Source organism: Chinchilla lanigera, unplaced genomic scaffold (genome assembly GCF_000276665.1).
Source record: "Chinchilla lanigera isolate Chin_1 unplaced genomic scaffold, ChiLan1.0 scaffold00024, whole genome shotgun sequence".
Lineage (NCBI taxonomy): Eukaryota > Metazoa > Chordata > Mammalia > Rodentia > Chinchillidae > Chinchilla > Chinchilla lanigera.
In genome coordinates this window covers 20436070-20461653 of record NW_004955425.1, presented here as the reverse complement: position 1 = coordinate 20461653, position 25584 = coordinate 20436070, and the positions used below count along the sequence as shown (strand labels likewise).

The following is a 25584-nucleotide window of genomic DNA, read 5'->3' as shown; positions in this document are numbered from 1 at the left end:
CCATGTGCCTGTGAAACATTCCACCTGATTGGACGGAGAAAACTGAGCAAAGAGATTCCATAGCAGGACAGCACCTATGCGGAGTGGGGGTCAGTCGTTTTCCTATCTATAGAATTTCACTTGTAGCTGGAGGCCCAAGGTGTTATTGATAGACGTTTGGCATTAATACTAAACATATCACATTACATTCCATCTGCCAAGGAAAATGGCATGCTTTAAAAATGTTTCAAATTATTAATTATTTAAGATCCTTAATTTCGATCAATGGGAAATTTATTCTCGTTTAATTACTGAGATGTGCCCATGAAAAGCCAGTATGAGTCTGAGGTCTAACTTTTTATTTATTTATTTATTTATTTACTTATTTTTGGTTTTGGATTTTTTTGAGACAAGGTCTTGCTATGTAACCCAGGCTGGCCTCAAACTCGCAGCGATCCTCCTGCCTCAGTCTCCTGAGTGCTGGGATTACTGGAGTGCACCACCATACCTGGCTAATGTTTTTAAAGCCAAGGGTTTTTTTAGAAGTGTTCATCCAAAGGCAGAGTAAAAGTAGAGAAGATAATTAATGTTAATAGCTAATTAAAAATCATAGAGAAAAAGGATAGGAAAAAATCATTGGCATGAGGATAAATTCAGGAACAAAATTTGTCTGAATGGATTTCTTCAAAAGAAACAAATTGGATATTGATTTTAAAACAAAAGGACTATATCACACAGAATGTCACAGCTCTTACTAATGTGTTGCTGCCTGGATATAACTTTTTGTACAGTATTTTGAAAAAGTCAATGCTAGCTGTTTTCTTTTACACGCACTAAAAATCAGTAAGAAAAAAATGCTTAATAGACCAACATCTGCTCAAATACTTTGTAAAGATACAGTTTCTCTAATATTAATTTCATACATTTTTGGAATATGAATTTGAAAAAAAAAGCCCCACTGATTAATACAGACTAAGTGATATAATATGACCAATCTTGTTTGAAGCTTGGGTTTTGAAAATTCAGACTTAAAAGCCAGTGATTATTGTTGCTATTATTATTATTTTACAATATTGGAGATTAAACCCAGGGCCTTGTACATGCTAAGCAAGCACTCTACCACTGAGCTACATTCCCAGACTTCCAGTGATTATTCTTTAAAAGAATTATTTAGGTGACACACGCCTATAACCCCGGCACTTGAGTGGCTGAGGCAGGAGGCTTGCTGTGAGTGTGAGACCAGCTCAGCCTACAAAGTGAGTTCAAGGCCAGTCTAAACTTCACAGTGAAATCCTGTCTCCAAAAGACAAAAATAAATAAGAATTATTTAGATCTTTGTAACATGACATGCATTGGATTTAATCTAACTTTATAATTAAATCACACAATTCCTTATAGAGTTCCTTCTTATTCATTAACTCAAACAAATACTTACTTAATGCTCACTGTGCTTGATATAAAGCAGTGCAAAAAATACACAGAATTTCCCAATTTCATAGAATTTACTATGCCATTTTTATGTTCAATCATCTTCAATCTATCCATAATACACTGAATAGAGATAAAATATTTTTATTGCAATCACTGGTTATAAGGTTTTACACTTACACAGGCAAAAGAAAACAACACAAGAAGAGAACTGAGTAAAACTTTTAAATAGGTAGAAAAACTGGGACTAGCGGGGTATGGTGGTGTACACCTGTAACCCAGCAGAAGAGAGGCTGGGGCAGGAGGATCAAAACAGCAAAGCAGAAACAATTATGAAGGAAGGAAAAATACATGAGGAGGAGCTGAATTAAAGGAATAGGTTAGTCTCATTACCAAAGTAATTCATATTTTCAACATACAGATTCAGCTGCTTTCCTACGTAATCCTGTGCTGATATGAATGTCCAGCTACTTACTTTTGTTTCTATATTTTCTATTTATGTGGTTTCTCTGGCAATTTTTTTTTTTAATTTAAAAAGAAGCTCTTGTGCTGGGGGAAGCCCAGAGTAATAGCACTTGCCTGGCTTGTGCAAGACCCTGAGCCCAACCCTTAGCATAAATAAATAAATAATTTTCCTTCACTATTCCACTCAAATCTAAGCCACAGTTCATATCAGTGCTGCAAGATCCTTGGGAACATGGAAAAATAGAACTTCTCTTTCGGGTAGTTAATCGGTGTGCTACAAATTGATTTTTTAAAAGGGAAGCACTTATGCACACCATAAAATAACACATTTTTACTTCCCTGCCCATTGCCATGATAACTCTGGTAGCCTGCCTTTTATTCAGTTGTAAAACATTAAGGTTAAAGGAGACCATACTAAAACAGGTGGAACAAGAAGGATAAATTTGAGTCATTTGTAAGAAAATGGATGTACCTTGAGACCATTATGCTAAGTAACATAAATCAGGCACAGAAGTTAAATATCACTTGGTTTCTCTTATATGAGAAACCTGTGATATAAATAAAGAGCAAAACAAAAGACAGATGATAAGAAACAGGGAGGTAGACTGCATGGTAATGAGAAGGGGAGAAAGGGATGTGGGGATGGAGAGATGGGAGAGTGGAAGAGGAGAGATAAGTAAAAAAGATCAGGATGCACGCCTGTAATCCCAGCACTCAAGAGGCTGAGGCAGGAGGATTGCTGAGAGTTCAAGGCCAGCCTGGGCTACATAGAAGTTCAAGGCCAGCCTGAACTGCATAGTGAAACCCTGCCTCAAAAAAAAAAAGATCAAGATGCAATATGCTTATGTACATATCCCCAAGATGAACATAATTATTATACTTTGCAAACATATACTAATGATAAAAATAAATAAATGAAATAAAAAAAGGTTAGGCAGTCAGATTACTTATACTTTAATGTTAAGTATTAAAATAGGCTTAAAATGTGAAAGAAGAGTTATAGAAAAAAGAAGCCAAGAAACTCAGACTTCTGTTCATTTTTACTGTAGCACTTGCAAACACAGATAGAAACAACCTTTTTGATATCATCACAAAAAAGCTAAGTGCAAATATTTAAAATAAACATTTTTCAGAAATTATGGGCCACCTTGCTTACAATACATCCAACTCACGCTCTAGATTTTAGTTTTTAAAAGCAGTCTCTGCTCCCATATAAGCCACCCCTACCTTTATTATTATAATAATGCTATAAATATATCACAAACCTACTCATTCAGATTGTCCTAGAGTTGATTGGTACCAAGAATAACATTTAAAATTTTTAAATGCCCAACACAGTTAAAGACAAGCTTCATTAGTGAAGAGCAAGTGGGAAGTTACGTGTCTAAAGCCTTCCCCATAAAGCCGAGCAACCCATCTAACACATACATTTACTGTGGTTTGAACTTGACCCCGTGCTTGCCCTCAGCTGTTCTCTTATTCAGCCACTCAGCTATGGAAACAGTCTACTCACGCTGGGATGGTCCACAGCAATGCCAAGGAATCTCGAAAATCTTTAACAGAGGAAGTCTTCACTTGCAAGATAAACACGAGAAAATTTCCGTGCTGATAGATTTGCATAAAATTTTTGTACTTGCTATTTTTTCCATATTGTCATGGGCTTCACCTCTCCAAAAGAAACTGCTCAGATATACCAAAGTTTCAGTAAGTTTTGCTTGAAGTTCCGGGACGTAGATTTATTTTCAGGTATCCTCCTCCAGTGTCAGAGGGAAAAACAAAATCAAATCTCTGGGTCTTACTTTGAAGACTAAGACATCTGTATTGTCTAACCTTTTGTAAGAGAAAAACTTTCACAGCAGAGATAATTCCTGGCTCATCCACAGCAACAGATAAGATCATTGAGAGTTTTATACAAACCCTATGATATAATGGAGAAATACAATGACAGCCTTAGGAAATCTCCTTTTCATCTAAACAGTCTTAAAAATGCCTGCCTGGGAAAACTAAAGACATTTAAAAATTCTAAGTTCAAAACCCACTTAGTTTTTAAAACTAAAAGCATAAAAAACCTAAACAGAACACCAGTGTCAAAACATGATCCTGAAAAGTAAAATTCTAATTACCTGTCTCTGGAGAGGCACCATTCCTATCTCAATCAACAGGATCATCTAAAGTCCAAGTCTCACTGACTAACTTGTGTCAGCCACAAAAGTAGCAAGAAGGAAATGTGATCCCCGCCCCGCCAGAGTAATGAAAGGTATTTACAGGGTTCCGTTGCAGATCCAGGGACGGTCGTTTAGAACAGATTGCTCTTTCAGGTCAACTTTAATAACTCAGTCTGGGTGATGTCCCTAGCCTGGGAACGATGGGGGTGGTTAATAGCTAGGATGACTAAGGCGATAGGGTCTCTTCATCTCTTAGATTTCATGAAGCTGATAAATTCTAAGGAGTGGTGAAAAAAAAAAAAAAAGGAGTGGTGGGCAGGGAACACACAGGATATCGATGTGGGGAAATGTCCATCCTTTTATCTAGTACAAAAGTGAGAATTTGGTTGATGAGTTTAATAAAATACATGTGAGAGGGGCTGGGGATTTAGCTCAGCAGCAAAGCGCTTGCCTAGCAAGCGCAAGGTCGTGAGTTCGGTTCCCGGTACCGGAAAAAAAAACCAAAAACCAAACCAAACCAAAACAAAACATAAAATACATGTGAGAAAACAAAGATAGTGCTACATTCTTGCTGTCCCAGTTTGAAGGTGATTACTGTATGGTTTCTGTTCACACACAATAAGGCTTCCTTTACTCGTGCTTTTGGTATATGATATATATGAAAGTTTATCCTTCTTTAGAAAAAGTATTGTTTCCAAGAAAATCTGCTCCCCAAACTTTTTTTTTTTTTTTTTTTTTTTTTTTGGTTTTTCTCCGGTACCGGGAACTGAACTCACGACCTTGCACTTGCCAGGCAGGCGCTTTGCCGCTGAGCTAAATCCCCAGCCCTTCCCCAAACTTTTAAAAAGAACATTCTGAGCTGATTCATGCCTGTAATCCCAGTACTCAGGAAGCTGAGGCAGGAGGATCACTGTGAATTCAAGGCCAGCCTCAGCTACAAAGTGAGTTCAAGACCAATCTGAACTGCGTAGCAAGACCCTGTCTCCCTCCCGCCTCAAAAAAAGCATTCTGGGATGTAACTCAGTATTAAATTTAAGCTTATGATGCAGGGGACCCCAGGGTTAATCCTCAGCACCAAAGGAAAAAACAAATTTTAAACCAGGAGCATCTTGTGCCTAAGTAACTAAAAAATCAAAAACACTATCACTTTGTATAATGTATACAATCTTGAAAGTATACAGTTGATACCCACTCCTTACCACATTAATATAATGGTTATATTATATCATTTTGAATGAAATAAACTATCATTCCAAGCTATGGGCTAGGTATTACACTAAGCTCTTTGTGTACATTGTGCTTTATTTAATGTATTCACTCAACAATCCATGAAATAGTGTAATAATTCTCATCTTACATGTGAGAACCTGGGGCTTTGAATGAAGTTAAAAATTTGCTGAGGTTTACAGAAGGAAGCGCCTGAGTCAGAATTAAACCCAAGGCTAAGTCTGTGCTCATAACCATTGCAAACATTTAAATGGTCACCTTTTCAGTGTATTTTTCTGGGAAAAATCAAGGGTAAAGTTGAATATAAAGGATAATCTCTGTCTTAGTAAGTACTGTATTAAAAAAGGAATTCTACATAGGACTTTAAAGTTTTAATGTGTTTGATTGAGACCAAAACCCCGAAATTCTTTGATATGACTAAACAACAGCAACAACAAAAAGTAGGGGGGGAAAGCAAATGCTTTCAAATGCACCCATCTGCGATATTCTAGCTGAGAACATGACTTGATATGCAGACAAGCACTTGGCATTAATGCTCAGCGGTAGGCACTGGAAGGCAATCAGAATGCTTTCACGGACTAATTTTGGTTTCTATTTATTGTAGGCATGGTGCTAAAACAATTTAAGGACTCGGTTCATTTGAAACTAAATTGAATGTCATTTTTTAGCACATCAACATGGGCCTATAACTTTTTTTGCAAATTAGGGGTAGGAAAACGAGTTTGAATTCTCCCGTCAGAGCATTAGCACGGGATGTGCCAGGCTGCCAGCCCCTGGATGAGCCCACTCCGATTCTATTTGGGGCTGCACCAACATCTCGGCTAAAAACAAAGTTCAGTGTTCTCACCCCCGAGTCCAGGAATCACTCTCACGCAGACGATGTGAGGGGAGGAAATGGGAGCTGACATTCCTCACAGGTGCCTGCTAGGCTGGGAGCAGAGTGTCTCGCACTGGATCCCAGCAGCTCTGGGAAGCATAGTCCTGCGCGTGACCCAGGGCAGAAATGGAGTTAAAGAACTCAGCCTCCCAAAGCTACAGCTCCGGCAGGCTGCACAGTCGGGTGAACTCAAACACGGAGCTTTTAGGTTAAAATTTATGTTCTTTTCACTGCCTTCTCATGAAAAGTACTTATTCAAGTTAGTGCAAAGATCAGATGTAAACCGGGTGTAGTGGCTCAGGCCTGTACTCCCAGCACTCCAGAGGCTGAGGCAGAAGGATGGTAAATTCAAGTCCAACCCGGGCAACTCAGCGACTTAGTGAGACCTTGTCTCAAAATAAAATGTTCGAAAAGGACTGGGGACGTAGCTCAGTGTAGAGGTCCTGGGTTTAATCCTCTGCACAGGGGGAGAAATCAGAAGTAATCCAAAGCAGGCAATGCATCTTGCTTTTCATATGTGTTGATGGGCTAAAAAGTTGTGGAAAGCTGGGAACAGGGGCACCTCTATAACCCCAGTGTTCCAGAAGGAAGAAGATTGCAAGTTCAAGCCAGACCTGGGGAGTTTAACAATTTACTGTCTCAAAAATCTAAATAAATGAGGGTTGGATGCGCACCTCAGTGTGAAGGCCCTCAGTTCAATCCCCCAGACTGGAAAAACCATGAAGGCCATTATTATTGCTTTGGTTACTGCTTTGGTTTTGTAGTCTTGATGCCTGTTTGACAGGAAGAAGAAAATACAAACATTGCATATGGCCAAGGTTAGGCCTGTTCTCATGAAGAAGGCTCAAAGTTAGTTCACAAATAGCAAGGACCAATGAACATTTGTGTGAAGTCATCATTTTGCCACGACTACTTGATCATGAAACTGGTAAACGCTAAACAGATGGACTTGTGGAAAGAGGTGAGAGTGGGGGCAAAGAGCATGAGGGTGCACATGTGGAAGACCCAGAGGAGTCTATGTTCTACGTGCTTATTCCAGTTTACCTCTTCGCTTGCACGTGGTTCTCTTGATTTAGCAAACTTCCTATCAAGTGAAAGTTGCACAGTTTAATGCAGGAAGACCTACAGAGTTTTTAAATTTTGCTTTTCCATCCATCCTGGTCATTTCCAAATGGCTCTTGATTCCAGGTAGGGAATGGACATTCTAAAGTCACCTCAACAATGCCTGCTGGTCCAACAGGACTATTATGTGTGGTAATGCCTTCGACTGCCTTTTCCTTCATCTTTAGCTTAGGCAGTGAGCTTTAATTCCAAATGTGGGTGATAGTGTTGGGCAAGATTATGGAGAATTTAGACACAAAAAGTTACCGCAGAGTAAACTGAGCCAGGGATAAATACTATCCATTGTATGTAGTCCACTGACCTGGGTGCTGGGAAGGGAACCCAGGGCCTGCATGCTGAGCTATATCCCCAGCACTTATTTTATGTTTTTATTTTCAAGATAGGGTCTTTTTAAGTTGTTAAATTGCCCAGGCTGCAGTCTTCCTGCTTCAGCCTCTCAGAGTGCTGGGATTACAAGCATGTGTCACCATACCAGGTTTGTTTTGCAAATTTTAATCAAGTATAAGAAAAGAATATGAAACATCATACTGTAACTGACAAGTGTGTGCAAGCATTATGTGTAAAATTTTAAAAATTGTAAAGGGAATAAGAAAAGTTTTGATATAATTAGAAATGTGGCCATTCTGATCCTGTGAAATATAAACAGTTACCAGCCACCCTTCCGCACAAACCCTCATCTCCAAACAGAAGTTCTGCCAGTAATTTCCTTGCCTGTCTTTCCCTTGTTCACTTTTTCACATGTAATTAAACAGCTCGTGGTTACAATATTTCACATTTGCCTAACTTTTCTTTTCTTTTTGTCTTTTTGAGACAGGGTCTCACTATGCAGCTCAGGCTGGTCTTGAGCTCACTTTGTAGCCCAGGCTGGTCTTGAACTCACAATAATCCTTTTGCCTCAGCCTCCCGAGTGCTGGGATTACAGGCATGTGCCACCATGCCCGGCTAACTTTTCATTTGTGTATTTATGCCTCATCTACCCAAAGAAATAAACTCCTTGAGAAACAGAGCCTTAAAAAGTTTTAGGCACACAATTCTAATCTCAAAGCATGTCACAAAATTAGTATGTAATAGAACCTGGGGAACTTCAGTGAGCTGCTGGAGGGGAGAAACTCCAGCCCCATGTCCTCACCATTGTGGGAGCTTCGGTAAGCTACTCAGGAACCACTGTGAGTCATGCAGGAGGGGAGAAACCCCACCCACCACACCTCTGTCATCCAGGGAGCCTTGGTCTGGAGGAAGCCTGGGGCCTGGCCCATACTCCTATACTGTGGACCAGGCAGCCAGCACATGAAGCACTCAGGAAATGGCAACTGTCATGTCCAGAGGAACCCAGGGTAAATCCACTCTAACAAGGGGAAATACTTAGCATACAAACTCCTAATTTACAATTGGTTCTGTTATATAACTATAGACTTTGCTCCTATGGTCTAAAGTAAAAAATCAATAGCTACCATAGTTGGTCAGTTCCTAAGTTGTGCTTATTGCTAATTGTACTATTGTAGCTAGGATGTCATATCTGTTGTAACCAGTTTTTTCCCCTTGTGTCACAATATTGGGAAGGTCTGGGGGTAATAATCTCACCACAGCCCTACACCAAAAGACTGGGGACTGAAACAAACAGAAACCAGTGACTCACTCTCAATTAATTGGGAAGGTAGGATCTTGAGACAGACACAAACCAAGAATCTCCTACACACAGAAGATATCCCTGAAGTACAGACTATTTCTGGAGAGGCCTTGATATTAGTGATGTAACTACCTACTACCACAACTCACAAGGATCACCACAGAAAAAAAAAATTTAAAAATGTTTTGAAACAGAAAATGTAAAAACAAAGGAGCAAAATGCAATCTCAGACCTCTAGCCCACCCAGAACAAGTCCAGGATTTATCACAGAGAAGAAATTGGAAGTTACACACCTCAAATTTCTGAAATGACAGCAACTGAAGTAAAGAAACAACTCCATTGGGTCATAGAAGACATCAGATCAGAAATAATCTCTCAGGTAAAAAAAAGAATGACAACCATAATGAAAGAATTGCACAGCATATCTAAAGATGACATAAAGAAAATCAGAGGAGCAAAGAAAAATGATGGAAACTTTGAATGAACAATATAGGAAAGAATTAGAATGCATGAAACAGATTCAATGAGATATCCAGGAAATTAAAAATTCCATCAAAAGCTGGAAGAACTGCTTGAATGAAATGGAAGATAGACTCTCAGACCTTGAAGACAGTATTGCAGGTAGTGATTGTGAAAGAAAATATCTCTTAAAGATAACAAGGAGCTAGGAAATAATAATTCAACAGCTGCAAGATGATGCAAAGAAAAACAATACAAGACTGATGGGTGTTGATGAAAAAGCAGGAGTCAACACAAATGACATAAAAAGACTATTTGCATAAGTAATAGCAGAAAATTTCCCAAGCATGGAAAAAGAATCTGACATACAGTTAAGTGAGGCATATGGAATTCCAATTAGCCACAACCAAAATAAATCTACACCTAGACATATAATAACCAAGATCCCAGAAATTCAGCACAAGAACAGAACACTAAAAGCTGTCAGAGGAAAGAAACATCACCTATAAAGGAAAGTACATCAGAATCACAGCATATTTCTCAAAACAAACCATCAGGTCAAGAAGAGTTTAGGGCGAAGTATTTCAGGTCCTGAAAGAAAACAACTTCCAACCCAGACTGATGTACCCTGCAAAACTATCCTTCAAAATAAATGGAGGAAAAAAAATAAATTAATGGAGAAATGAGATACTTGCACAACAAAGAACAACTGTAGAAATTCATGACCAGCAAACCAATTCTACAAAGAGTACTGAAGGATATTCTAGAAGAAGATAAAAATGACCACAATTCCAAGAACAATAATGGAAAGGAACCACCCAGCAGAGCAAGCAATTAAACAGAGGGGAAAAGTAGGAAACCAACAGCAGGAAAATAACCTGACAAAGATAAACCAATACATATCAGTTATAACCAGTAATGTACATGGCTTCAATTCACCAATCAAAAGAAACAGACTGGCAGAGTGGATCAGGAAACAAAATCAAACAATATACTGTATGCACGAAAAACATTTTACTCAAAAGGAAATTCATACATTGAAAATCAAAGGATGGAAGACAATACTCCATGTGACAGGAACCCAGAAAAAATCAGGGGTAGCTATTCTGTTTGCAGATAATGTGAACTTTAAAGCAAGAATGATCAAAAGAGATAAAGAAGATCATTACATACTTGTTAGGGGAAAACTGCAAGAGGAAGAGATAACAATCATGGATACCAATCACCAAATATGGGAGCACCCAACTATTTAAGACAAATTTTAACAGATGTGAGAAATCAAATAGCAATAACACAATTATAACAGGGTACTTTAACATCCCATGGTCACATACAGATAGACCAACTAGACAAAAAATCAGCAAAGAAATAAGAGAACTGAACCAAACTTGTGAACAAATGGACTTAGTAGACCTTTACAGAGTATTCCACCCAACAACATCAGAATACATATTCTTCTCAGTTGCACATGGGATGTTCTCTAAAATAGACCATATACTAGCCCATAGAACATGCTTAAGTAAATGCAAAGGAATTGAAATTATCCCATGCATACTATCAGACCATAGTCCAATGAAATTGGAAATTACTGACAAAACAAACCACAAAAACTCCATAAACATGTGGAAATTAAATAACACCCTCTTGAACAATCAATGGATCACAGATGAAATTAAAGAAGAAATTAAACAATATTTACAATCAAAAGGAAAATGCAGATACAACTTACCAAAACCTATGGGATGCAATGAAAACAGTCTTCAGAGGAAAATTTATGGCGGTGAATTCTCACATCAGGAAAACAGAACAAGCACAAATAAATAACTTTATGCTGCAACTCAAGCTTCTAGAAAAAGAAGAGCAAGTCAAGCCCAAATCCCAAAGAAGGCAGGAAATTATAAAGATCAGCACAGAAATGAATGCAATAGAGACTAAGAAAACAATACAAAGAATTTATGAATAGAAGAGTTGGTTCTTTGAAAGAATAAATAAAATTGATAAACCCCTAGCCAACATTATCAAAAAAGGAAAGAAAAAACTCAAATTCAAGCAATAAGGAATGAAAAGGATAAAATCACTACAGATCCTATAGAAATTCAGAAGATCATCAATACCTACTTTGAAAATCTTTACTCTCTTAAAATGGAAAATACAGAGGAAATGGACAGATTCCTAGATACATATGAATTATTAAAGTTGAATCAAGAAGATATAAAAATCCTGAATAATTCAATATCAGCCAGCGAAATAAAAAAGTAATAAAAAAAAAAACTTACCAATGAAGAAAAGCCAGGTCCTGATGGATTCACAGCTGAATTCTACAAGAAATTTAGAGAAGATTTAATGTCAATACTTTTCAAACTCTTTGATGAGACTGAAAGGAATGCAAGTCTCCCAAACTCATCCTGGTGACAAGTATTACCCTGATACAAAAACCAGAGAAAGAGCCAGCCAAAAAAGAGAGCTGTAGGCTAATCTCCTTAATGAACATAGAAGAAAAATCCTCAATAAAATACTAGCGAACAATGCAGCAAACCATCAAGAAGATTATACATCATGACCAAGTGAGATTCATCCCAGAAATGCAGTGATGGTTTGATATATGCAAATTAATAAATGTAATATACCATATCAACAGAGCCAGAGATAAAAATCACATAGGGATCTCAATAGATGCAGAAAAAGCTTTTGATAAAGTCCAACATTCATTAATGATAAAAGCCCTACAGAAAATCAGAATAGATGGTCTTTACCTCACTCTGACAAAAGCCATCTATGACAAATCAACAGTTAATGTCATATTAAATGCACAAAAACTGAAATTTTTTCACTTTAAAATCAGGAACAAGGCAAGGATATCCACTGTCACCACTCCTATTCAATTAGTTCAGGAAATATTAGCTAGAGCAATTAGACAAGAGAGAGAAATAAAAGGAATAAGGATAGGAAAGGAAGAAGTATAAATGTCATTATTCACAGATGGCATGATACTCTACATAGAAGACCCCAAAAACTCCACCAAAAGATTTATAGATTTAATAACCAAATTCAGAAGCATAGCTGGATACAAAGTTAACATTCAAAAATCAATAACATTCCTATACACAAACAACAAACAGACGTAAAGAAATTAGGGAAACCACACCTTTCACAATAGCATCTAAAAAGATGAAATACTTAGGAGTCAATCTAACAAAAGAAATAAAAGATCTATACAGTGAAAATTATAGTGCTCTGAAAAAAGAGATCAAAGAGGATATCAGAAAATGGAAAGATATTCCTTGCTCATGGATAGGAAGAACCAACATTGTGAAAATGGCCATACTCCCAAAATTGTTGTACAGATTCAATGCAATCCTAATTAAAATACCGTTAGTATACCTCACAGATCTGGAGAAAACATTCCTAAAATTCATCTGGAACCAGAAGAGGCCTAGAATAGGAAAAACAATCCTGGGAGACAAAGGAAAGGCAGAAGGCATCACGATCCCTGACTTGAAATTACACTACAAAGCTACTGTGATAAAATCAGCATGCTACTGGCAAAAAAACAGACCTGAAAAATCAATAGAACAGATTAGAAGTTGCAGACACAACTACAAACATACTCAGCCACCTTATCTTTGACAAAGGGGTCTAACTTGTTCACTGGAAGAAAGATAGCCTCTTTCATAAATGGTGCTGGCAAAACTGGCTTTCCACGTGCCAAAGACTAAAACTAGGCCCATGTCTTTCACCATGCACTAAACTGAAGTCAAAATGGATCAAAGATCTAAATATTAAAACAAACACTAAATCTCTTGGAAGAGAAAGTAGGTAAAAATCTTGACGACATATGGGTAGGCAGAGAGTTCATGAACAAAAACCAAACTGCACAGGAAATACTTCAAAGAATCAACAACTGGGATCTCATCTTATTGAAAAGTTTTTGCACATCAAAAGAAATCACCAACAGAGTAAAAAGAAAACCTATGAATTAGGAAAAAAATTTTAGCCAATTGTCCCTCAGACAAAGGACTTCTGTCTGGAACATATGAAGAATTAAAAAATATCAGACACCCAAAATTCAAAGACCCAATACAAAAATGAGCCTCTGAGATGAATACACTCTTCTCACATGAAGAAATAAAAATGGCCAATAAATACTTGAAAATATCTTCAACATCCTTGGTCATGAGCTGGAAATTTAGCTCAGTGGCACAGTGTTTGCCTGGCAAGCAGGAGGTCATGAGTTCAATTTCCAGTACCGGAAAAAAAACAAAACAAAACAAAAAAATCATTGGTCATTTGAGAAATGCAAATTAAAATAACACTGAGATTCCACCTCACCCCAGAAAAAATGACTGCCATCAAGAAATCAATCAAAAACAAATACTGGCCAGGCTGTGGGGAAAAAGGAACCCTTCTCCACTGTTGGTGGGAATGTAGACTGATGCAACCACTGTGGAAATCAGTCTGGAGATTCCTCAGTAAGCTAGGATTAGAGGTCCCATACAACCCAGCTATTTTCCTTCTGGGTGTTTTCCCAGAAGAACTGAAGACATCATACCACAGTGATATATGTGCACCCATGTTTATAGTAGCACAATTTGTAATAGCTAAATCTTGGAAACAACCCAGATGCCCATCCACTGAGGAATGGATAAAAAAGATGTGGCATTTTTATACAATGGAGTATTACTCAGCTATAAGGAAAGATTAACTAGAGGCTTTTATAGGTAAATGGATGCAACTAGAGACCATAAGTGAAATAAGTCAGGCCCACATGTGTAAGCATAGTACTGTCTCCCTAGTGTAAGAAGCTGAAAGAGTAAATAATACCTGAAAGGTGCAATAGATATTGTGAAAAGGAAAGAAACTGCTCAAAAGGAAAGAACAACTGGGATGAGGGAAAGGAAAAAAGAAAGAAGGAAGGGAAAAAATATATATATACACAATAGCTAAGATAACTGAAAGGAACGGTTAATGCTGAATTTTTTGGTCAATTCTGCATGCCTCTATCTGGTACTCTGAACAACTAACTTGAAGATAACAATATATAATATAACAACCATTGTTGATTTCCTATCATTTTGTTTTGAAAGTCTGTATTGTTTGTAATGTTTTTTATTCTCTTTAAAATAAAAAGTAAAGAAATTAGTATGTAATAAATATTTGTCTGTGGCTTGCCATAAAAATGACATATACATTGTTAAGTTTTCCTAAATTTTTCTCTCAATGCAACCTATATTTACTTGACATTTACTATATGTCAGGAGAGACCAAATGACCTAAAATCTTAGCAACATTAACTGGTTAAATTGTCATTACCAGTTTTGATATTTAACATAGAAATACTATTAAGAAGTAAAAGCTGGGCATGGTCCAGTATGTCTGCAATTGTAGCATTAGGAAGGCTGAGGCAGGAGGATTGTGAGTTTGAATCCAGACTATACTACAAAGTGAGTTCTACATAGCAAGATCTTGTCTCAAAAAACCAAACCAGACAAAAAACAAAAATCAAAATCAAAACCAACCAAACAAAAGAACCCTCAAATGAGGAAGGGAACTAAAAATGACCGGATGTGCTGTGTGTGCCCGTCACAGCACAGTGAGGACTACGCCTGACTGGGCTCAGTGGATGCGGACACTTCCCGAGATAACCGGAAGGAGGGATGTTCGCTCCCAGAAGAGGTTGGTGCTGTTCACAATGCCTTGTTGCTCAAGGGCTCTCCACAGGGCCTTTCAGACCTCTGCACCCTTCCTTGTTGGCTTTCTCCTAGTCTTCCTGCCCGCCTCACACTACCTTTGTTTCATATCAGCTCCTTGCTTTCTGTCCACCCTATAAAGATCAGGGGTTTTGTTTCTTTGTTTGCATTACTGCGTCTTGAGCTTTGCACTTCATGACCTTCATTGCCACAGCTGAGGGGAAGCTCTTTCCCTTCTCCTGCCCTGGTTTTGGGGATCCCACTTTAAGATACAAGCTGAGCTTTCTGTTTGTCCAGGAATAAAGAGTACATACTTAAAATTAATTTCAATCAACATTTCAACTATTTGTGACCAAGATCAAATTGGACTTCTTTCCTAAAAAGTAGATAATAAATTATTTAGCTCTCGGAGTGCTATCAGCTGATCCCAGCCGTGTCCAAATCAACCAAGCTCCTCACCCCCTCATCTCTCAGCACTGGGAATTCACAGTAGGGCTTTCACAGTAGGGTCTCTCTAAGTTACCCAGGCTGGATTCAAACTTGGAATCCTCCTGCATCAGGCTGCCGCAGTGCTGGGATTCCAGGCATGCACCACGATGATAAGTTTCAACCAAGCTCCGTTGTTCGTATTTAATAGCTAATTTAACTGAGCATAACAGCCTGGAAATGTGGGTTATTGTCCCTATTTATGGAGGATGGAACTGAAAAATATACTGCTGTGGTTTTTTTCAAGTTCAAGGATCTGAAAAAGCCCCAGCAAGTCCACCCTGACACTGTCCAGCATATATCAGATCATTGTCTTCTTTTTATGGTGGAGGAAATGAGATCAGAGAAGAAACTTGCATGAAGTCCTTCAAGCTGGGACTCACACCCAAGGTCTCTGCGACGCCCAAACCCAAGATGTCTGTGCCCCGCGCCACCTTCCAAGCAGGCATGCTCCCCAGTGACACATTCAGGAAAAGATCTGGGAACACTTCAGAAGAGGGATAGAACAAGAAGACATCTGGTGGTATTGGGATTGTGTCGATTTAGTGACTTGCATAAAATGCTTCCAAGTGCTTGGAAATCTGGATGATTCATCATCTCTGATGATCAAAGAATCAAAGGAACAGCAGTAACAGTAAGCAATAAGCAGTTCCCTCTGTGTAACTCTAACTGCAAATTATCAGGCATGGTAAACTCGGCCGGCAAGGACTACAGGGGTCCTACGTCCACACTACAGTAGACTAAAGTACTTAGCATATTGTCTTTTTAAGTTATTGAACTCAAAGCAACCACAAAAAATAAAAATAAGAGGTGATCTAAGAGCCATTGTAAAATTGAGACTTGAAGGACCCAAAAACTCAGAATAATGAACAGGAATGTGCGAAGTTAAGATCCTGAAGGACCTGAACTCAGATGTACACGAATCAAATTTAAGAAATGTATATCACCTCTTTTGGAGAAAAATGATAATAATAACTAGTAGAAGAAAAACAATCTTAAAGTTGAGACATTAATATATGCTCCATTTGGTTTGTTTTGGGTATAAAGCATTTAAATATGCTTTATAGGAAGATGGTAAAGGAAGAAATCCAATTAATACTATAATTAGGCAGAGAACAATTATATTTAGAGCTGGATTCTAATTCCACCACTTATCTGAGAAACTTTAGACAAGTTATTGAATCTCTTTGTGCCTCTGTTTGCTGATTTCTTAAAAAGGGGATCCAGGTGCAGTGGCACATTCCTGTGGTCCTAGCACTAGGGAGGCTGAGGCAAGAGGGTCACTTGAGCCCAGGAGTTCTATGTCACCCTGAGCAACACAGCAAGACCCCATCAATCAATAAATAAACAGGGAAAACACCATAGAAATAGAATAGAAATGTTGTAAAGTTTAAGCAACTTAATACTCTCAGAACAATGTCCGTAAATATTAACCACCCTTATTACCATTAGTAATATAAAAATTACATTTTAAGTAAACCTTTGCCATCATAGAGAGTGAAGCATATGCATTCGTGCTGAGCTGTAAACCTAAGGAAAGGCCAAAGGCTGAATGGGCCACCTAGACTGATGACTCAGACCCGGCAGAGTTCAGGTTCCCGGACTGACTCAGTCCTTGGCTTCTGTTCCGAGGCTGACAATGAGAATGCCACTTAGTGCCAAGAATGGCGTTTTCATAACATGGGTGCTGCCCATGAGAGACGTGAATCAGGCCACTTGCATCTTGTACGGAACAGCAATCGCGATCAACCAAGTTCAAATCCAAGCCAAGGACACACAGGTACAATGCTTCATATCTAGTTACCGTGCTCCTCAACCATCTGTTTCTGAGTTCTAAACTCTCAACTCATCCACTGCCAAGGGGCTAAACATAGCTAATGGACTTAAATTATAATTTGATCTGACAACCCAGGTATCAAACCAGACGTGTCCAGCCAAATAAGTAGAGTGGTGACAAATATCACAGCAGTGTGTGCGCTCTACGGTGCAGGCTTTATGACCAGAAAATCATAATTGAGAAACGTAGTATCTTACTTTTCATCTGAAAAAAAAACGATGTCAGCATGGGTGTGGCATGCAACACAAAGTTATCGTGAAGTGGTTTGGAGGGACGGAATCTAGGAAAGCGGGGCTATCTTAGTCTTCCCATGATTCTCAGTTGTCTAACAGGCTAAAGCTGAATGCACTGTATCACGATATGTAGACTAAGACAGAGTAGATTTGTTTATTTATTTATTTATTTATTTATTTATTTATTTATGCTTTGTTTTTTTTTGAGCCAGGGCCTCCCTGTGTAATTTACACTGTCCTTGAGCTCACTATGTAGCCCAGGCTGGCCTCAAACTTGAAGCAATCCTCCTGCCTCAGCCTCCCGAGTGCTGGGCTTACAGGTGTGCACCACCACGCCACGCTGACAAAGTAGATTTAGATCTACTAAATAAATGCGCCTAATGGTAATGATGAACTGGGGCAGATGTCAAATACAAAGAACAGGGAAGTTTTAAAGCCTATTATTTAAATGCTGAAGCGTTAGCACTGTATTTGAAAAATGTTTTATTGGTTTACTTTTATTAGCTATTCTCATTAGAGTCCCATCAGTAGATCTGCTTTAATACTCACATCTTACCTATGAGGAAACTGACACACAGAGAGGATGATTAATTTATAATTACATAGCAACTTGATACTAGAAAAAATACCTGAGTATTAAATGGTATGATTTGCATAGGTCCTTGTTTAGCTTTCTTCTGTACTAGGGATTGAACCCAGGGCCTCCTTTACACCGAGCTACAAGTTTTGCTGAATTGTGTCTACATACATGGGTGATATGATTTAGGAATTATTAGCAATGTTAGTTGATTTGTATACATTATCATTTATACCATCTTTGAACAAAATTCATACCAAAAGATAAAATGTCTTAACATAATTCTGTTCTATTTCAATTTTGTGAGTAAAGATCCAAATGAAAAATGTATTTAAAATCTGATCCTACAGAAACTTATTTTTTTCATTTTGAACTGTGGAGATATAGCTATATCTGTATCATCTATATCTATCTATATCTCCTGAATTTTCAAGGATGAGGACTTTTTCCAACAATAAATGTTGGAGATCTCCCAAGTGATGATAATCACAATGTTTTTAATCCACTGACTTAGAAAATATAAAATGGCAAAAAGAAATTGCGAATTTAATAGTTTCAGCCAATGCATATTCCATTTACTATAATACTGTACAACAATACATTGTTTATTGTGTTTTCAGATAATCTTTGACATACCCTGGATTTTCAGGGCTCCCCACGGGTCTTGCTCCCAAGCTGGAAATCACTTAAAGGTAAAGCAATGCTGGGCCCCTCTCACTGGCTGTGCGGCTGGGCAGGCATTCTCCAGTTACCTTTTTCAAGTGCTGCAAAGAGAGGGAAGTCTTCATTTTGCTTATTTCAGGATATTGTAATGAGTATAAAAATGAGCTGATCTGTAAAGTGTCTAAAATGTAAATGTGATGTATAAATAAAGTGACGTACACAGCTATGACAGAGTTTGAGGCTAGCAAATGTGGAAGCACAGGGAGTGCTCCTACAGTCTGAAAATTAAACTCGAAAATCCAAATACAATGAATAATGTATGTGAGTTGGACGCCTTAAGAACAAAGCATCTGAGTGCAGCACGGCGGTACAAGATCACAACCCCAGTACTCTGGGAGGCTGAGGCAGGAGGATTCCAAGTTTGAGCCTAACCCCGGGCAAGTTAGTGACTTGGTAAGATTGGCATCAAAACATTTTAAAGGGAGGGCCTGGGATGCGGCTCAGTGTAAAGGAGGCCCTGGGTTCATTCTCTCGAGAACAGGAAGAAAAAAAGAGAAGACACAGGCAGGAGGAGTGCAAGTTCAAGGCCAGCCTGAGTAGTTTAGTGAGATCCTGTCTCAAAATACAAATTTAAAAAAGGGCTGAAGATGTGGCTCAGTGGTAGACAGATTAGCATCGGTGCGGCCTTGAGTTCAATGCTCAGTAATGCAGGCGGGGAGAGCAGTAAACATCCAAAGTATTTATATGGATGTTCATAAAGATCCATGTGTACTAGCAAAAATTTGGAAAATAACTATCTAAAAAACAGCTTCAAAACAGTATTTATAATGTCACCTTGTTTAACATTAGTATATTTAGGTGGAATTGTGGGAGACTTTGACATTATTTTCTTCTTTCTTTTCTAGTACTGGGAGTGGAACCCAGGCCCTTTGCACTGAGCTACACCTCCAGGCCTTTCTTTCTCATTTCGAGACAGCTCTCACTACAGCACCAAGCAGCCTAACTGGGCTCGAGCTTGTGACCCTGCAGTCTCGCCTTGCAGAGAGCTGGGGTTACAGGCGTGCGCCGCCACTACAGCTAGGTCGTATCATTGTTGTGAGGAGTAAAAATAGTAAAAGTGTCTCCCCAAGCCAAAAAGAAGAGAGAAAGCCAGCAGCCTAAGGACACCAGAAGGAGGGGAACGAAAGGAGGGAAGTTTGGCTGTAGCTTCACTGACGGTGTGTGGATATGCGCACGTCTAGCTGTCCGCGTCTATCTGGTACATGTGTACTTGGACATACGTATGCATCTGTCTCTACATGTCTCCATCCCAGGCAGTAATGACAGGTAGAACACACCGTTCAACCGAGAGGCCTCCCCGCTCCTGTTGGTGGAGTGGGGCACTGAGTCTGAGCTGCCAGGCACCCTAATCAGCTACCCACCTTTCCCTAGTCTGTGCCCACCCAGCAGCTGCAAATTGTTTACTTTTTAAAGTAAGGTTCCAGATAGGGATATAGCTCAGCAGCACAGCACCTACCTGGCAGGCGTGAGGTCACAAGTTCAATTCCTGGTACCAAAAAAAAAAAAAAAAGCCATATAAAGTAAGTTTCTTTATGAAAAAACAACTTGGTAAAACAGCATGCTATTTGGTTTGTTTTTAAGGCATTTTTTTTCCTTATTGCAAATTAACAAATTGGAACGCTGGCTGATGCAACACTCCCTTGGGAGTTCACTTAATGTAAGTGCTTTGCTAAAGAACTGTGTCACTCTAGAATGTTTGGGGGAAAGAAGTAAGCTTCTGATCTTGAAGCTGCAGACCAGACAGCAGCATGTGGTGATCTCATCAAGGTAATTGCAAGCTGCAAGGCTTTATGACAGTGAACCAACTGAGCTCCCCTACCCTATAATCCAGTATGTCACATTTAGAGCACAAAGCAGGTGTGGCTTGGAGACTTTACCATAGAATATCTCTACGGTGTAAACAATGGGTGCTATGGCATTTTACTTATGATTGGTATTATTTCCAACCCAGAGATGCAGATAAATTGAGGCCTAGAGAAACTAACTTACTTGTCCTATAATGGCCTGATTATAGTTGATGTCACTTCAAACTTGAAGTTCTAATTGGTGCGTCTTGGTTTCCAGTGCAGGGAATGATTTTCCACAGCTTATAAGAAAATGTCACAGCTGGTAATGTACCTATTGCAGTTATATTTCCATTTTCTGTTTTAGTAAACACTTACTTATTGAGTAGTATGTTCAAAGCACTCTGGTAGCTAAAGTTTTTCTTGAAATTTGCTCTAGCTTTTCTAATATGAACAAATTTATAACATTATAAGTATGGAGAGAAAAATGTAGACAGATGTGGTGGTGTACTCTCGAGGCTGAGGCAGGAGGACTGTTGAGAGTTCAAGGGCACCCTGGGCTACGTGATGAGTGTAAGACCAGCCTGAACCAGATAATTAGACCTAGACTCAGAGAGAGAGAGAGGGAGAGAGGGAGAGAGAGAAACAGACACAGAGACAGAGGCACAGAGACAGAAAGAGACACAAAAAGACAGACAGAGACAGAGAAGGAGAGACAATGAGAGAAAGAAAATGGGTGTTTACTAAGAATCTAATACCTACCAGTCACTGTCTAGATGCGCACCCAGTCTTACTTCATTCCTTACTGACTAACCCTTGCGATGTGCACTTCCCTGATGTGCTGAATGCACGCACTTCATCCCAGTAGGGCACATCCACCATGACCATGAAATGAAAATCATTACCGCAAAGCACTTATGAATCATTTAATCATGTGACCCTGAAGTACCACTGCGGCTGAGCAATCTTACAGTAACAGCTTAAATCTTCACTGAATGTGGACACTGAGGCAATGACAGTTCTTCTTAAGGATAAACCAGCAGTTAATATTTCTTTCTTTCTTTTTTTGAGGCAGGGTCTAGGCCACGATGCAGGCTGGTCTTGAACTTGCAATCTTCCTGCCTCAGCCTCTTGAGTGCTGGGATTATAGGCATTTCCCAGCAGGTCCAACAACGATTAGTATTTTAGCAAAAGAGGTTTCTGTTCGCTGGCTAGACACTTAAGCATTATCTTAAAAAGAAAAACAGAGTCACAAAAACCTACATATTATATGATTTACCTTTACATGAAATTCTAGAATAGGCAAATCTAAGTGGAACAGGAAGTAAAGTAGTGGTTTCCTGGGGTGGAGAGCAGGAGTTCGGAGGAGATTAGGAGGGACTGTTACTGGATATGGTTTGGTTCTTTTCCTGAGGGGGGTGTGTGTGGTGAAAATGTTCTAAAGTTGATTATGGCCTGATTGTACCACTGTAAATATTTAAAAACTCAGTGAGGGCTGGGGATGTAGACCAGTGGTAGAGTGCTTGGCTAGCCTGTGGCCCTGGGCTCAAACCCTACCTCCGCCACCACCAAAAAAACCCAATCCACTGAGATGCACACTCAATAGATGGGCAGTATGGCATGTGATTATATTTCAATAGAACTGTTATTTTAAAAATATTCTGAGGGGAGGTGGTAGTTGTGATATGTGCCTGTAATCCCAGCATTCTGGGAGGCTGAGCCGGAAGATCACAAGTTTGGGCCCAGATGGGGCCATTTAGTGAGACCTTGTCTAAAATAAACAACCAAAAAGACACATTTACAAAGAACTGGAGATGTAGTTCAGTGTGAAGATCCTCAGTCCAACTTCCAGTATTGAAGGAAAAAAAATAACCCAGAGTAAATTTCTGCCATCCAGCTATACAATCCTTTCAAATTAACCTGATGAGAAACCCTCTTACTGTCACTGGAGGATCTTAACAGTGAGGAGGAGTTGTAACTTCAAAAGGCAGCAGGTCACATGCAAATGAGCTCCACGGCAGGCAGGAACTTCAGAAAGGACAGGAGGGGCTGGGCTGCCCTGGCCGAGCTCGGAGCCCTGGGGTCCCCAGCACCAGCCAAACCTGTGGAAAGTGGGAGATCGGTGCCCTGGCGGAGAATGACTCATGAGCACTGTAAAATCCAGCACTATTAGTTCTTTGAGAAACAATGACAGAACATTCCAGCCCTTTCCTGGATTCTGCCGTCGGCGCTCACTTGGCTCAGCTGCTGTGAGCCTCATCCATGAAAAAAGCCCAGTGCTGCCACTGAGCCTGTTCGAGTTCTTTCCTTTCTGACTCTGCAGTACCCCACCCCTCTTTTACAGCACAGGCGGGCGCCCTGTTGCTGGGCTCTTCCTCTTCCCACAGCATTACAGGTACTAAGACTCCTCCTGCTTTGCTCTAGAAGAAGGCAGCTTGCGAGGTTTGGATCAATGCCTCGAGTAGAGACGGACATACCAATTCCCTTACTGTTCTCTTAATCATTAGTGTCCTGGAGGCATCCTTTTACGGGAAAACATTACATCTTCAATTTTCTGGACATCCCTTTAAGAAATCTCCCGCCTTCCCTCCCAAAATGAGCTCTGTGGGCGGACCTTACCTGCCACAAACCGCGCTGGAGCTCCAAAGGTTAGGGTGAGCTCAGTGGGGATCCCAGCCCCTCACCTCAGTTTCTGAGGGCAGGGAGGCTGTCGTGCTTTCCCTTTCTGGGCTTGCCCATCCTGCTAATTTTAGGCTGCTTCCTCATGCGGCTGCCATGGGTATCAGAGCATGTGGCTTCCCTCGGAGGAGCTATTTTCTCCTGTGAGCCTCACTTGTTTGTTTCCAACTTGTCTCGCTTCTCCTACCCCTCCCCAGCTCTGTGGGACAGAGCTGTTTCAAAGTAAAACTAAAATATCTCTTAGGGGCTGGGGGCACAGCTCAGGGCAGAATGGCTGCTGGGCGTGTGCGAGGCCCCGCGTCCAGTCTCCAACGCGCCTGCCAGCAACCGCACACGCTCGAGCTCATTCTGATCTCAGTGTATTCTTGGAGCCAAGAGACCGAAGAAAACTTTTCGCATTAGACTGTATTTGTACCTGCCAGGAGTCAGGTTTCCAAATCATGTTCGTCTAGCAAACATTTACTAGATTTGTACTAGACTGTGGGGATATGACGGGGAGCAGAGCAGACATATTTCACAGATGAAACCCTGGGGCTGATTTACTCAACTTCCGCTGTGCTGTGTCTCTATTAAGATCTTGGAATATAAAAATCAATAAGCAGAGGCCCTTTCCTCGGAGGGCTCAGATATTTCATTATGTGGAGAGATTCAGGTCTTGTACTGGGATTTGATTAATACGTCAAAATGGACTTGAGGTTAGTCTTTGAACATAGTGTTCTGTTAGGTACTGCAGGTGATAAATAAAAGCACGTGCACTATAGGTGCTTTTCTTAAAAGATTATGACCCAGGGCCGGGGATAAGGCTCAGCAGCACAGCACCTGCCTGGCAAGTGCCAGGTCCTGAGCTCGATTCCCAGCACCCCCTGTCCCCAAAGAAGAAAGAAAAGAAAGAAAGATTATGATCTAAACAAGAACAATTGCTCAACCGACAAATGGATGTTTATTATATTCACTACATATGTGTTCACAGTACTTTCTGAGATCATTTTATTTAATCATCTTATTTCAGAGAGAAGATATTGTGCAGTTGATGCTGACCTCAAAGTCGCCAGCCTTCTGCCTTAGCCTCCCAAGTACTGAGATCGTAGGTGTACTCCACACACCCAGCCCAGGTCTTCGTATCTCCTTCCCTCAATGGACTGTTTTGAGAGATCTTTGTATACCGTATGGGTGAGAACTAAAGTGTCCACCAAAGTTTTACATATTCGGGGTGTGTTTTTTGGGAGGTGAATGGATCAAAGAGGCACTATATTCATCAGTGGATGAATCCATTCATGAGTTTGTGGCTGCTGGACATAGTGGCACATGGTGTAATCTAGTACTTGGGAAGCTGAAGCAGGAGGACTCCCACAAGTCTGAAGCCAGCCTGGGCTAGTGAGTTCAAGACCAGCCTGAACTATAAAATAAGACCCCATCTCAAAAACAAAAACAAATACACAAAAATGACTTCGTGGCTGAGGGTACTAGGAGGACACAGAGCTGGCTGGAGATGGGTCAATAGGGACATGAGTTAGAAGGGTGTGTTCTCATCCCTGGCTCTTTCTCTGTGCCCCCTGTTTGCCATGCAGCAAGACCTTCTGCCATGCTATTTCTGCCTGGGAGTCAACCACGGACTAAATCCTCTGAAATAAACCTCTTTAAGTTGTGGGTATCAGGTATTTTGTCCCAGCAACAGAAAGTGACTAATAAAGTGAAGTGGGCTGTTGTTATGACTACACCTGACCATGTGGTTTAGATTCCTTTGAAAATGGTTTGTGGGAGGAGTTTGGACAGCTTTAGATATGAGGGGGGCTAAGAAAGGCTCTAGAATGCCCCCAACAGAGCATATTGGATGACTCTAGTCCATACTCAGAAGACCAGAATGCTAGTAAGAATGCTGACAGGAAAGGCCAGGTTCAGGAGGTTTTGATGGGAATAAGGACTCCATCAGCAGGTGGACTACAGGCTATGTATCTCATACTCTGGCAGAAAATTTATTTTCATTTTTTCAATCTTATGAAACCGAAACTGAGATTAATGTAGTGGAGAAAATTTCAAGACAGCCCAATATTCAGGATATTAGCTGGCTACTTTCATTCGATTTGTAGCAAGATTCAGGGCAAAAAAACAGAGGAGAAATTTTAAATTTTGGCCCAGAAGGAACTGTATGTAAAGTTGGGGTCAGAAGAGGCAAGGCTGCTGAAGAGATTAGCATCATTGAAGAGGAGCTAAGTACTATGCACTGGAACA

The 25584-nt window shown here is 39.9% G+C and overlaps 1 long non-coding RNA gene across 1 annotated transcript; it reads right to left on the bottom strand.

The window, feature by feature from the left end:
* Nucleotides 1–11627: 11627 nt before the first annotated feature.
* Nucleotides 11628–22801, bottom strand: LOC102004088. The gene is made up of 4 exons (XR_001234293.1): nt 22617–22801; nt 20349–20378; nt 18806–18933; nt 11628–11667 (listed from the first exon to the last, which is right to left on the bottom strand). It is a non-coding gene; the product is annotated as an uncharacterized LOC102004088 (long non-coding RNA).
* Between the last annotated feature and the right edge of the window lie 2783 nt (nt 22802–25584).